The following is a 12,199-nucleotide window of genomic DNA, read 5'->3' as shown; positions in this document are numbered from 1 at the left end:
AAAACTAAAATTTTTAAGCCGCGGATTCCATACGGCGCACAATTACATTACGTATGTTACACCAAAAAGTTAGTAGGCTGGTATGGTGATGGTACCATCATAATGTGCAGGCAATGTACTGTTGAAATATGTAAACGAATAATTTTTGGCGCGTTTTAAAATTCTGAAAATTAACATTTTTAAGCCGCGGATCTCATACGGCGCGGATTAATTTTACGTTTATTAGACCAAAAAGGTAGTTCGCTGATATGTTTATGGTACCAAAATAATCTGCAAACAATACACTATTGAAACTTATATACGATTAATTTTTGGCTCGTTTTAAAATATAGAAAACTAAAATTTTTGAGCCGCGGATCCCATACGGCGCACAGTTATATTACGTATATTATACCAAAAAGTTTGTAGGCTGGTATGGTGATGGTACCATCATAATGTGCAGGCAATGTACTGTTGAAATATGTAAACGAATAATTTTTGGCGCGTTTTAAAATACTGAAAATTAAAATTTTTAAGCCGCGGATCTCATACGGCGCGGATTCATTTTACGTTTATTAGATCAAAAAAGTAGTACGCTGATATGCTTATGATACCAAAATAATCTGCAAACAATACACTATTGAAATATATAAACGATTAATTTTTGGCTCGCTTTAAACAATTGGAATTTAAAATTTTTAAATCGCGGACCCCTTACGGCGCGGATTCATTTTACGTATATTAGATCAAAAAGTTTGTAGGCTGGTATGCTGATGGTACCATCAAAATGTGCAAACAATGTACTGATAAAATATATGAAAGATTAATTTTTGGCTCGCTTTAAAATATTGAAAATTAATATTTTTAAACCGCGGACCCCATACGCTGCACAATTATCAGCTGATTTCTGTCAAAAAATATTAATCGAGTTTAATGTACTATAACATTTTATTTAAAACATATTATTTTATAATTTCTATTATATACTATTATTTTAAAATTTAATTAACAAATTAACGCTTTAATCAGCTGATTTCTATCAAAAAATATTAATCAAGTTGAAACAAACTTTATATAAAAATATCCTTTTTTTTATATAAAATCAAAGAATAGTGCGCGCATTGCGCGCACTTGTGTGTGTTGTTCTAGTATTAAAAAATTAAGATGTCACTAAACCAAATATAAGATAATAATAGTAATAACTCTCTAAAATAAAACAGCTGAAGTATATGAATGACGTAATGCTGTATAGTAATTATTTATGAAAATGTGTGTGTATGTTTTTAATGCTGTCTGTCATACGTCTAGATAAGCAGAAATACTTTAATGTAGAGATCGTGAATGTTAAAGCGAAGGACGGTGATGCAGCAAAAATAAGTCGATCCCGTCTCGTCATCTATTCATATCGATCTACAACGCCGACAAGAGTGCTATAGAAATTTATTTATCTTATGATCGGCGAATGACAACACCCACGTATTCACCTCCTTCATTTATAGCCTTACTAGCTGCACGTTTGTGATGCATAATTGTGACGCACATTTTTATAGCACAAAACCGTCGCTAAACTCCGTAAATAGCGATTTCTATTACGTTGTTATAACAATTAAAACGGTAAAATTATCATCATCATAAATTATTATATTCTGATTAATTTTATACAACTTCAATTTAAATCTACGAACAATAGAGGGATGATTTATCCAATGATTAGTTGGAAAAGCAAATCAAGAAATGACGTTTTTGTTATTATATAGCGATTCTTCGTTTTGTAGCTAACAAAATTACGTTCACGGATACGACGAGTAATTCGGATTTAATTTGAGAGGAATTTCTGCATCGGTTTAACGGCGGCATCAGCCGCAGTAATCAAGAGGAGACTCGCGTTGCGCCCATTATATCGATGTTCCATATTTTTTTACCTTCCTCCGCCGCCTTCGAATACACAGATTGGGATACCGAAATCGTGCAATTACTCGCTCATAAACGAGCGACACTAAAGAAAGTTATGCGCCTGGTTAATAAAAAGCACCGTCAATGACACACGGCCGCCGGCAAAAAGCATTAATGGTCCTCGCATAAGATCTGCGCGATATTATGTTATACAGAATATTCGTCTTTATCTTATTAGAAACAAACATGAGAAGTTCCAAGCTTGGCGATGAGGTCAAAAGTAACGCGGTCAATCGCCACTTAAAGATTCTAATGCAAGATAAGAATGAAATATTTTAAATATCTTTATTGCATTTGTTATATCATCCGTATTTAAGCTTATCAAGGAAACTTAAATTCGTTAGTATCTTTGGAACATAATTTACAAAAATAATTAACAATGTTAATATTAGAAATGCCATCTGATTATTAAGCTTTAAATTTTCGGATCAATAATTTATATCATTAATTTAATTCAAAGAATTATAATGTCAAATTAATGGCAAAAGGAATTATTTTAAATATCCAAATTACCTTTAAATTAAAGTTGTAATAAATGCTATAATGATTAACAATTAAAATAATAATAATAATAATATTATTTTGTTACTTATAAAAAACTGATTAAAGCATTGAGAACAAAGAACAGATAAATAAGAAAAATCACATTAGTTGTAAAAATGTATAAAATGAGAATTAAAGTTTAAACTGGAACGAGACGGTGTATCTCAACGTTCGAACAACGATGTCTGTCCTTTTGTCGGAGCCTGATAATCGTTTATGCCGGCTCTTGACTCGATTTCCACATCGTTGTTAAAATCTCTCGCTCGGTCGTTCGCTCATCCAATTAATTGCGCGCGAAATACTTCGACGATCGGTGTGCGTGATGGCATACCGCGAGTGGTGAACAGTCGCAGGTTGTTTTCCATCGAAGGCTATCACGTGCGTACCGGCTTATACCGATTGCGGCGAAGATAAGCCGAAGAGATGCTTTTGGCATCTCGAGTCGGCGCTCACGGTTCGCCATTGCAGATAAATGATAACTGCATATGCGGATTCCGTCAGAATTAATTAAACAAGAATTAGTAAAACTTTTAAGAGAGCAAAAGGAAATGGGGATGAAGTAGTTTTTATTATAAAACCAGGCATTGAAGTCGCTGCAACCTCAATTAATTTACTTTTCGATTCCATAAATGCGGAGAAACGCATCTTCATTTCATGGAATGCAACGCAAGAGCGCGTGAAATTTCTACGCAATCATCTTTTGATGCAATTAGAAACTATAATTATACTATATTATAATCAAAATATGCACTATCAATCGGTAGGTTCGAGAAATTAGCTTCCTTTAAGACCCTTTCGTGTGGAAGCGGCTTAAAGGGTACAGGCAGCATTCCGACAGGTCAGCAGAAGCATATTTTGCATTCGCTGGGCATAAGCAGCATTAACTTCAAGAATAGTGCTATGGCGTGGGCGGCTCTCCCACGTGCCTTCTTACGCATCATACGCGCTTCATATTGAAAGAAGTGCACTCGACAGAAGCAGGTAAGCCACTTTGTCGTAAAACAGAAATAAACATTAGGTTCATTGTTTGTTTGACGAGAGAGTTTTAATCTGTAAATTATTAAATTGCGTTATATATTAAAATTAGAACAACCAATGCTATCAAATGATCTAGGAACATCTTGTCATGAAATATTAAAGTAAAATTCTTTTACTAATTGTAAGTACATCCTTGAAAGGAGAATCTCTTAAGAGAGAAGAGATTATTCTATGTACGTACATAATTTTGTATTTTTTGGGGGGTCGAAAAATTACATCACTTTTTTTGTATTGTATTGCAGAAATTCATTATGATGTTTCTTTGATTTTTTTGAATATATTTGGATATCATATTGTTATCAGAAAATAAAAAATATAATAAATAATATATACCAATAAGAAGAAATAAATAAGTGTATGTCTGTAAAGAAAACGTGTATTTTTATATTAATTATTATTAAAAGTAGAAATCATTAAAATGATAAAGAAATCTTCACGAACTTTCTGCAAAAATAGCAGAGATATAATAATTATAGAACGGTTGTAAAATTTAAAAATATATTGTAACTACAATTATCATATCTATATTATTAGTATCAAAAAACTAACAAAATGATTAAAGGATAAATTGACAATATTGATGTTTCTCAAACACGCAACTAAAATTAATCAACGTTCAATAAATAATCACTTAAGATGTATCAATAAACATTTTGGAATCGACAAATATCTATCTCTAATAAAGTGTCGTGCTCTCTTTCGGAGAGAAAAGCAGCTCCCCTCGTCATTCCTCGTTAGTCCATCACGTCGTCCGAGCGGTCGGCCTCGATTAGGCCCACAGAATAAATTTCTGCAGAGTGTGGGAGCGAGGCGACCGAGGTCCTCGTCTCCAATTGACCCCACTTTGCTGTAAAACTCAAGCGACTACGCGGGCAGATTTCAGTTATACGCGGGCACATGCCTAGATTTTCGCAGATTACGCCTGGATTTCGCACAGGTGAAGCATCGTAGATATAGCGCCAATTAAAATTCGTGCGCTTAATTTGTCAGAAATTTATAAAGAAAATTTATTTTAAAAAACTATGACACATTACTAATGGTAAAATAATATTCTATATAGCAAGAAAATAATGAAATTGATAATAAAAAAGTAAATCACTTTTTATTTGCAAGCGCAAGAAATTAAATAAATTTTGTGCATGAGCAAATCTAGATTTTAAAAGAAATATATAGATGTTATATTACATATTATTAGAATACATTGTTGAATTTAAGGTTAACGCGAATGAAAATTATGCTTGCGAAATAATTCTGTGAAATTTACTTATCGTCTGTTATATGGCAAGATAAGTCATCAGTTTACTCCTCGGTCATTTCATTCGGATTACAGGAATTTGCAGAGAGATTCAAGGAACCAAGCAACTGCGTTGGAGATTTTATTAAAATCCTTGCAGATGCGAGCGAGATAAATATTTTCAAGTTGTCTATTTTTAAATATTACTATTATACTAATATTGCATAAATTTGATTTAATTTTATATAATCTGATATTTATTTCTATAATTTACAAACGAATAATTATCTATTTTTTAATACAAGTTTTTGAAAGAAATTTTAGCTTAAAAAATTATCTCATGTACAGTAATATATATTTTAAATTAAAATTTACATTGTGACATTATTTGTCACGTTAGATAATTAATGGTTTATTTTATAAAAGAAAGGTCGATAAAGGAGCTTTCACGAAAGCTTGTAACATTGTAGGTATAATAATTCCTCGACATTAAATTCATCTCCACTGACGTCACGCAAAAATTAAGATTGTATCACAGCCTTTCCCTCTTCCCTTCTTATAAGATAATAAGTCAGTCTCGTTACGCACAAATATAGTACTTAAATAGCGTAGTGGGTGGTGGTTTCGTGTGGATAAGTCTTTAAGCGTTAATTGAGACAAGAGCCGCGCGTTGGTGGTCTAAATTCTTCGTTATTCTGGGAAAACTATTTTAAGAGTATCTACGACAATTCGCCAAGTCCAAGGAAACGACGGGTAAACGATGACGTGCATTGATATGTAGGTTTCCTCTATTTGCGATATTTCGCTACTATATCTCGCAGCGTTTCATCGCATGATCTGACATTCACGTCTTTCATATCGTATTTATTTCGCTTTCGTGTGTTGCGTGACATTGCGAGGATTAATATTTAAATAGAATTTATTTATCTGTATGTTATAAAAACGGTTTCATTAGCTTATAATACAAAACTCTGTAAAAGAAATTAGAATGTATCAAAATAATCAATGCACAAATAATAAATAATAAATAACTTTACATTATTTAATTTCTTTTTATATTATAAATTATCAGTATATTTCAAAATTTACAAAGATAACATTTATAACTTTTTTTAATAGGAGTAATAATACTTTTCTCATATGGTATCTTATATGTAAATTCTTTTGTAGATTTTAATATGTTTATGCTTATTTTATATAAATGTGTTTTATCTTTTTTATACATATATGAATTATTTAGATATCGTGATTATTTATTGGTGAACATGCCTTTCATATGCTAGTTATTTGTAGCATGTCAGCTCATATCAAATGTGATAATAGATATTTCTCCACTAATAAAATTAATAAAAATATAAATAAATATATTATATAAAATAATTATATTAAATATAAACAATTATATATATATAAAATAATATTATATTAAATAAAAAATAATAAATCTTTACTTTAAAAAATCCTAAGCAGTTGCAAATTTATTTATTATTTACGACAAATTTGTGCCGATCGTTAATTCAATAAATCATAGTTACGGACTCTCATAGTCGCCGTCTAGAGTTATTAGTCTCAGACGTGTCCAATATCATTTAAATTAGCTCGAAATTGTCCAGCTCGGGCACTACTTTTTCGATCGTGTCGGACGAGAAACGACACCCACACGTGCCGCATCGTGTCTTAAATGGTTTCAATGAAAAAAGCGTCCCATTCCCGGGGCCCGAGATCCTCGACAGTTGCATTATAATTACTACAAATTGAATCGTTTAGCCGCTTTTAAGGTCGTGAGATAGCGCCCAGCGGGAATGAAACGCACCGAATAAATCGTTGCATTCTTGGTATGTGTATGTGTATGTGTGTGTATGTGTGTGTAATGCAATGAAATTGTCGGTAGATAATAAAATTCCCTTTACCAAGAATACACTGCATATTTCGTTCTCGTTCGTTCAATTATGAAATAATTATTTGCTTTACCCTTATCCTTAAAGCAAAATACTTAATTTATGCGGATCGTTGAGAAATAATATAATTTGCATTCTCTGCATATATTCGAATCATAGAGCACTCTTCATTGACAGGATCTCTTGTCATATATTTCGATGATATTCCGAATCTGCTATTGAGATCCGATAACTTGTCAATTTGCATATAGACATAGACTCGATTTCATTATAAACTTGATGTCAGACACTACTGTGTTTCTTGATTACAGTTTTTATATATCTGTTAAGGAGAGAATAATCAATATCAAGTTAATTTTGCTATAAAATAAACTTTTTGGGGATTATTTTTATTATATGTATATATATATATATATATATATATGCTATTTTGAAATTTTAATACTTCAGTATATTTGATATACTGATAGAGTAATTCACTTTATGTGCGCTTGAAGAGAAAAACTAAAGAATCATTAAACATGTTAAATATATAACTTTAATCGACGTGTGGATTACATAATTTTCGGCATTTGCTTGCCCTCGAATCTTCTGCTCAATAAAAACTGTAAATGTTCATAAATGTCTAGTCCTTCGATGAAAAATTTATAGCCGCTGCCTCACAAAATGAGAGACAAACAATTATCGGGTTAATTGTAATTAACGTTTCGCAGCGATGACATAAATTTGTAATTTTTTTTTATACATGCATTTATGAGACTTCTCATGAATGACCAATGTTTCAACAATAATGATGCATACCGCGCGATCGTGTATATGTTTTTATATATGGGATTATATAATTCCAATAATATCGGAGCATTACAGTAAATGTCAACCTTCATAGATATCATCTTTTTCGTGTGATTACAAAAAGTGACGGAGAGATAATTAACGATGTAAATTACATTATTTTACCATCATATTACCTTAATTATTCTGATTACTGACATTGATAAATTCAGCGAGATCGTAAAACCAAGAGTTGCAATTTTTAATGACATGGCTTAATAATCTAAAGTTTTACGGGAAAAACCAGCGCGACTATTAATATGCAAAGCAGAAATATCGCTAAAAAAAGAATTTTGCATTAATACTTCTACCGCTCACCAACATATATTTAAAGATTGGCATTAATAAAAATTTAAAAATTAATTAAAATTAAATACTTATTTAAGCCATTTCTCTTTGATTCAATTACATAAATACTAATATTAGTATAATATTAAATTAAAGTATATAAATATTAAATTAAATTACATAAATATAAAATAATTATTTATTTATATTTTGATTAATTATTCAAGTCGCTAGTAGATAAATAATACGAGTTTAGAATAATCGACCCAACTAGCTTGAAAATGATTTCTTGATATTCACAACGTTTCGACCATGTGGTTGTGGTCCTTTACGAGTGAATATACTGAAAATTTACATATATAAGATCCCCCCTTTAGGGGGGACAGAGGGGATCTTATATATGTAAATTTTCAGTATATTCACTCGTAAAGGACCACAACCACATGGTCGAAACATTGTGAATATCAAGAAATCATTTTCAAGCTAGTTGGGTCGATTATTCTAAACTCGTATTATTTATTTATATTGTTAACTAAAATTATATTTAAATGTTTGATTAATTTTACGAATTTATAATACAAATACATATATTTTAATGTATTTCTTATTGGAGATTTTCAATAATTAATTGAAATAATCTACTATATGAGCAGTGACATATTATTGAATATTATTTTCACAAATGTCTAATTCATTTAACTTTAAAAATTATTTTCATTTTAAACTTTTGACATTTCTTTCAAAACTATTATATTTCATATTAATAACTTTAATTCCTACGTATTATAAATAAACATTTCTCATGTTTTTGCATTCATTAGTCTTATAGAAAATTAATTTCTTGAAATGTTTTTATTAAACGAAATAATTTAGTACGATTGTAATAGTCTTTATTTGAAATGTGTCCGCTACTACATATGTATCTAATGATGCTGCGCTTTTTGCACATCCTGTCGCGATATTTCGCGCGCGATCGATTTTACTTGGCACAGCTAGAAAAGAGAATCCGCAATGTAAATATTGCTTTCGCCCACGGCTGTCTCTCTGGCCGAGCAGAGGTGCGGTCATGAATATTCATGCCGGTAATGACGCGGATAATTGTGGTGCGCGCATCTTAAAGAACTCCACACAAGGGACTATACCTGCTTTCTCTCTCTCTCTTTCTCTTGCTTGCACCTTCTTTGCATGCCCTCAGGACGGATGCCCGTGCGCGCGTAACTCGGTGGTTAATTCAACAACCATCGGCGGATTGGAAAACATGATTGCAATCACTCCGCGGCACGAAGGTGGAAGAAACGAATAGAACGAGCGAGCTCGCGCGCGACTCGGCGAAAGGAATATTGAACGTGCGAGTGAGCGCCGATCTAAGGCAATAAAGATGCCATCATCCGCGATTTGTTTCAATATTAACAAACCTCGCGCAGCTTAATTGACTTCATTCCGTACGATCGTAAATTATAGATAGGGAACGGTAGTGGCAGCGGTGTGCGGTTCGTGTGCTTTCATCCAGTCTCGATTGACCGCGGGAAACGCTTTAACACAAGCATGTCAAACATTGAATTTGTTGCTCGCTTGAGAGTAAGACTAGTAGAGACTAGTATTAAAATATAATTCGCTATGATTATTACATTTAACGATCATTAAACTATTGTTAATCCATATGAAACTATTGTGACAATAAATTTTTGTCAAAGCAATTATTCATTATTGCAAGTAAAAATAGGAACAACAGAAATAAAAATTAGAAATTATTATTTCTACTATACGATTCTCTGATTATTAATTTTTACGAATATTCATTATTTCTCTAATAATGTTTGGAGTCAAATATATTTCATCCGACAATCTAAGGTTTTCTAATATGTATAAGCATAAATAAATTTATAAAATCAACAATTGCTTTATTACAACTTTTTATTATTTAAATCTTTCAATTTTACACGCACACAAGTTATTGTATTATATTAAAAAATTATATAATACAATAAACCTCCCCAATGGGTACACCTTGACGTGGTGAAGAGGCTCTAGTACTTGGGTGGACAATCCTTTATGATTTATCTTAAAGGATTATTCTGAATGGGAAGCCAAGTATCCAAAATGCATCATCGCATCTTCGCGTAATTAAAAAAAAGCTTTTAAATATTTTTCCTACATTATTTTAAACTCCATCATGATCGAAAAAAGGGGTTCGTGAAAGAGATCCTTACAAGTGAGCGGATTGGAAAAAAGTGCGCGGAAAGGGACTCGGAGAAGGAAACGGCGACAATATAGGGGACTGCAAAGTGAAACGTTTCAGGCACCCACGCGACCAGTCAGTCCAGATGAACTGTTTGTATGTTTCAGTAAATTTACGAGCGGGGCCGCGGCCTCGCGCAACGGAGCCGTCGTATATTAACAGCTGAAAGCCAGCAAATGAGATCCGGGAAACATTACAATTACCATCGCAAACAATATTCCGCGGCGCTCGGACCCGAGAAAACGGTTATTTACAGCCCATTATAATCATGGGACAACCGAGACGAGAGAGGAAGACACATAACGTGCCAGGAAGACACGAACCGCCTCTCGACGACACGCGTCGTAGACACGAGAAGAAAGGAACTTTGAAAATGCACTTCTTTGATATAATGCACAGAAAAGAACTTGATATTACAAGAATAAAAAATAGATTATTATTGCATTAAGATTATTAAGAAATTAAACATTTTCAATGGTGATCATTTAAATACAGATTATCGAAAAAAATATTCTTATATTAGATCTATTAAGAATTATTTATTAAATTTGTATCACATTGATTTATCTTCAAAAATAACTTTCTTAAAACAGATATTTTTAACACAATTAATACTCTCAGAGAGAGAAGGAAGAACTGAAAAATTGTCCCATTGCCCGAAAAATAATGAAATGCCATAGTTGCTACGTGAAACGCGATAATTTACGCTAAGTTTGCTGTCATTTTGATACAGCATTGTCGTGGGATTATAAATTTCTGCTAAGTTTTAAATATATATATATATATATATATGTAGTGTCTTTTACACGCACATACATATGCACACAAATACTGACAAAAGTAATGAATGACATGATACCTCGCGAAATATCACAAATAAATCGCAGACGATGTTGCGGGGTTCTCATTGTATATGAGCAACTACTTGCTGTCGGTTGCTTGGTAGTTTAGCACCGACAGTTAAAAGAGAATTTTTTTCGAGTCGATCCACCAACTCATGCATACCTTTGTCGCCTGAAAATAGAAACGCTCCATCAGCCTGTAGATCGTTTCGCGACATGCTGTAATACGTCATGCTTAGTCGCGGATTAGAAAAAGCACGTCAATGCAACTGGTTATTAAATCGATGACCAATGCAAATCTCTATAATATCGAAATTCGCCTACCGAGAAAGTTGTAACTATTATGCAATGTAAATAAATATGAATATACGCACATATATGGTTATTCGCTTATTTATGTGTTCGATTATAATCTCATAGGAATGACGTAAATCGAATAATGCAATGGAATGTACACATCATTCTTTGGGTTACCTGTCGAAGAAATGGGAAATGTATTATTCTATTGATTTATTGATTAAGATTTTACACTAATAACATGGCTTTAATATTAAATAGAAATTTTATGCAATAAGAATATTATGTTATTTAATCATTTTTAATAAGATTGTGCTCTTTGAACTCCAATATCATTTTAAAAGAAAGTCTAACAATAAGAATATACATATATAACATCCATTCACAAAATATAATTTGATAGTATACATGTTAGATATAAATAATATATTTAAATATAAAAATTTAATATTTTATAATATTTTAATGTTGTTACTAACAAATTCAATAATAAACATCTGACGTAGCAATGTTTAGAAAATCTTCTAAAATGTATATACATAATAGTTATAATAATATTTTTATTAAAAATAGCAGTTATCAAATGCAGCAGCATATATTCCTCTTTCTTCGTTGTTCTCTATAGTTCTGCCGATAGAGCACCGCCTTTACGACATTAGAAATTTAGACCGCATTCAAAGCATTTCTTAATATTTTATCGCAGAATTTATAACATATTTAAATGCTGCAATAGAATGGCAAGATAAATTCGCACGATTCGCAGTTGGCGAATATGCATGTACTCTTATGCACATGCAACCCTCGTCGAAGATTTATATGCGGAACATGTCGTTATCACCATTGTGTGACCATTAGGTAACTCGATTGATGCTTCATCATCGCCAATATAAAGTGAAATAAAGAGTGATCATCAGGAAGGAATTTTTTTGCAACTTTAAATTATGTCTTCGTTTTTTATATAAAACCATAGATTCACATCCCTCGATTCTCTAATGCATACAGGGTTGTAGACTGGTAATTTTTACGTCGAACAATCTTGCGGATTATTTTTTGCGGT

General features: G+C 31.9%; 1 long non-coding RNA gene across 3 annotated transcripts in view; it reads left to right on the top strand.

Moving 5' to 3' along the window:
• Window positions 1–12,199, top strand: part of LOC145939787 (uncharacterized) — a 268,796-nt gene that overhangs the window by 96,586 nt on the left and 160,011 nt on the right. Inside the window, exon 8 of one of the 3 annotated variants that reach the window (XR_014425901.1) lies at window positions 10,111–10,191. The exons of the other annotated variants lie outside the window; for them this stretch is intronic. This is a non-coding gene — a long non-coding RNA (uncharacterized LOC145939787). Of the gene's footprint in view, window positions 1–10,110; window positions 10,192–12,199 lie in introns of those variants that run through there. 3 annotated transcript variants of the gene reach the window in all.

Source organism: Prenolepis imparis, unplaced genomic scaffold (genome assembly GCF_030444845.1).
Source record: "Prenolepis imparis isolate NDT839.2.m4 unplaced genomic scaffold, iyPreImpa1.0 SCAF_8, whole genome shotgun sequence".
NCBI classification, from domain to species: domain Eukaryota; kingdom Metazoa; phylum Arthropoda; class Insecta; order Hymenoptera; family Formicidae; genus Prenolepis; species Prenolepis imparis.
Note: the sequence above shows the minus strand (reverse complement) of the source record. Positions and strands in the feature narration are given on the sequence as shown.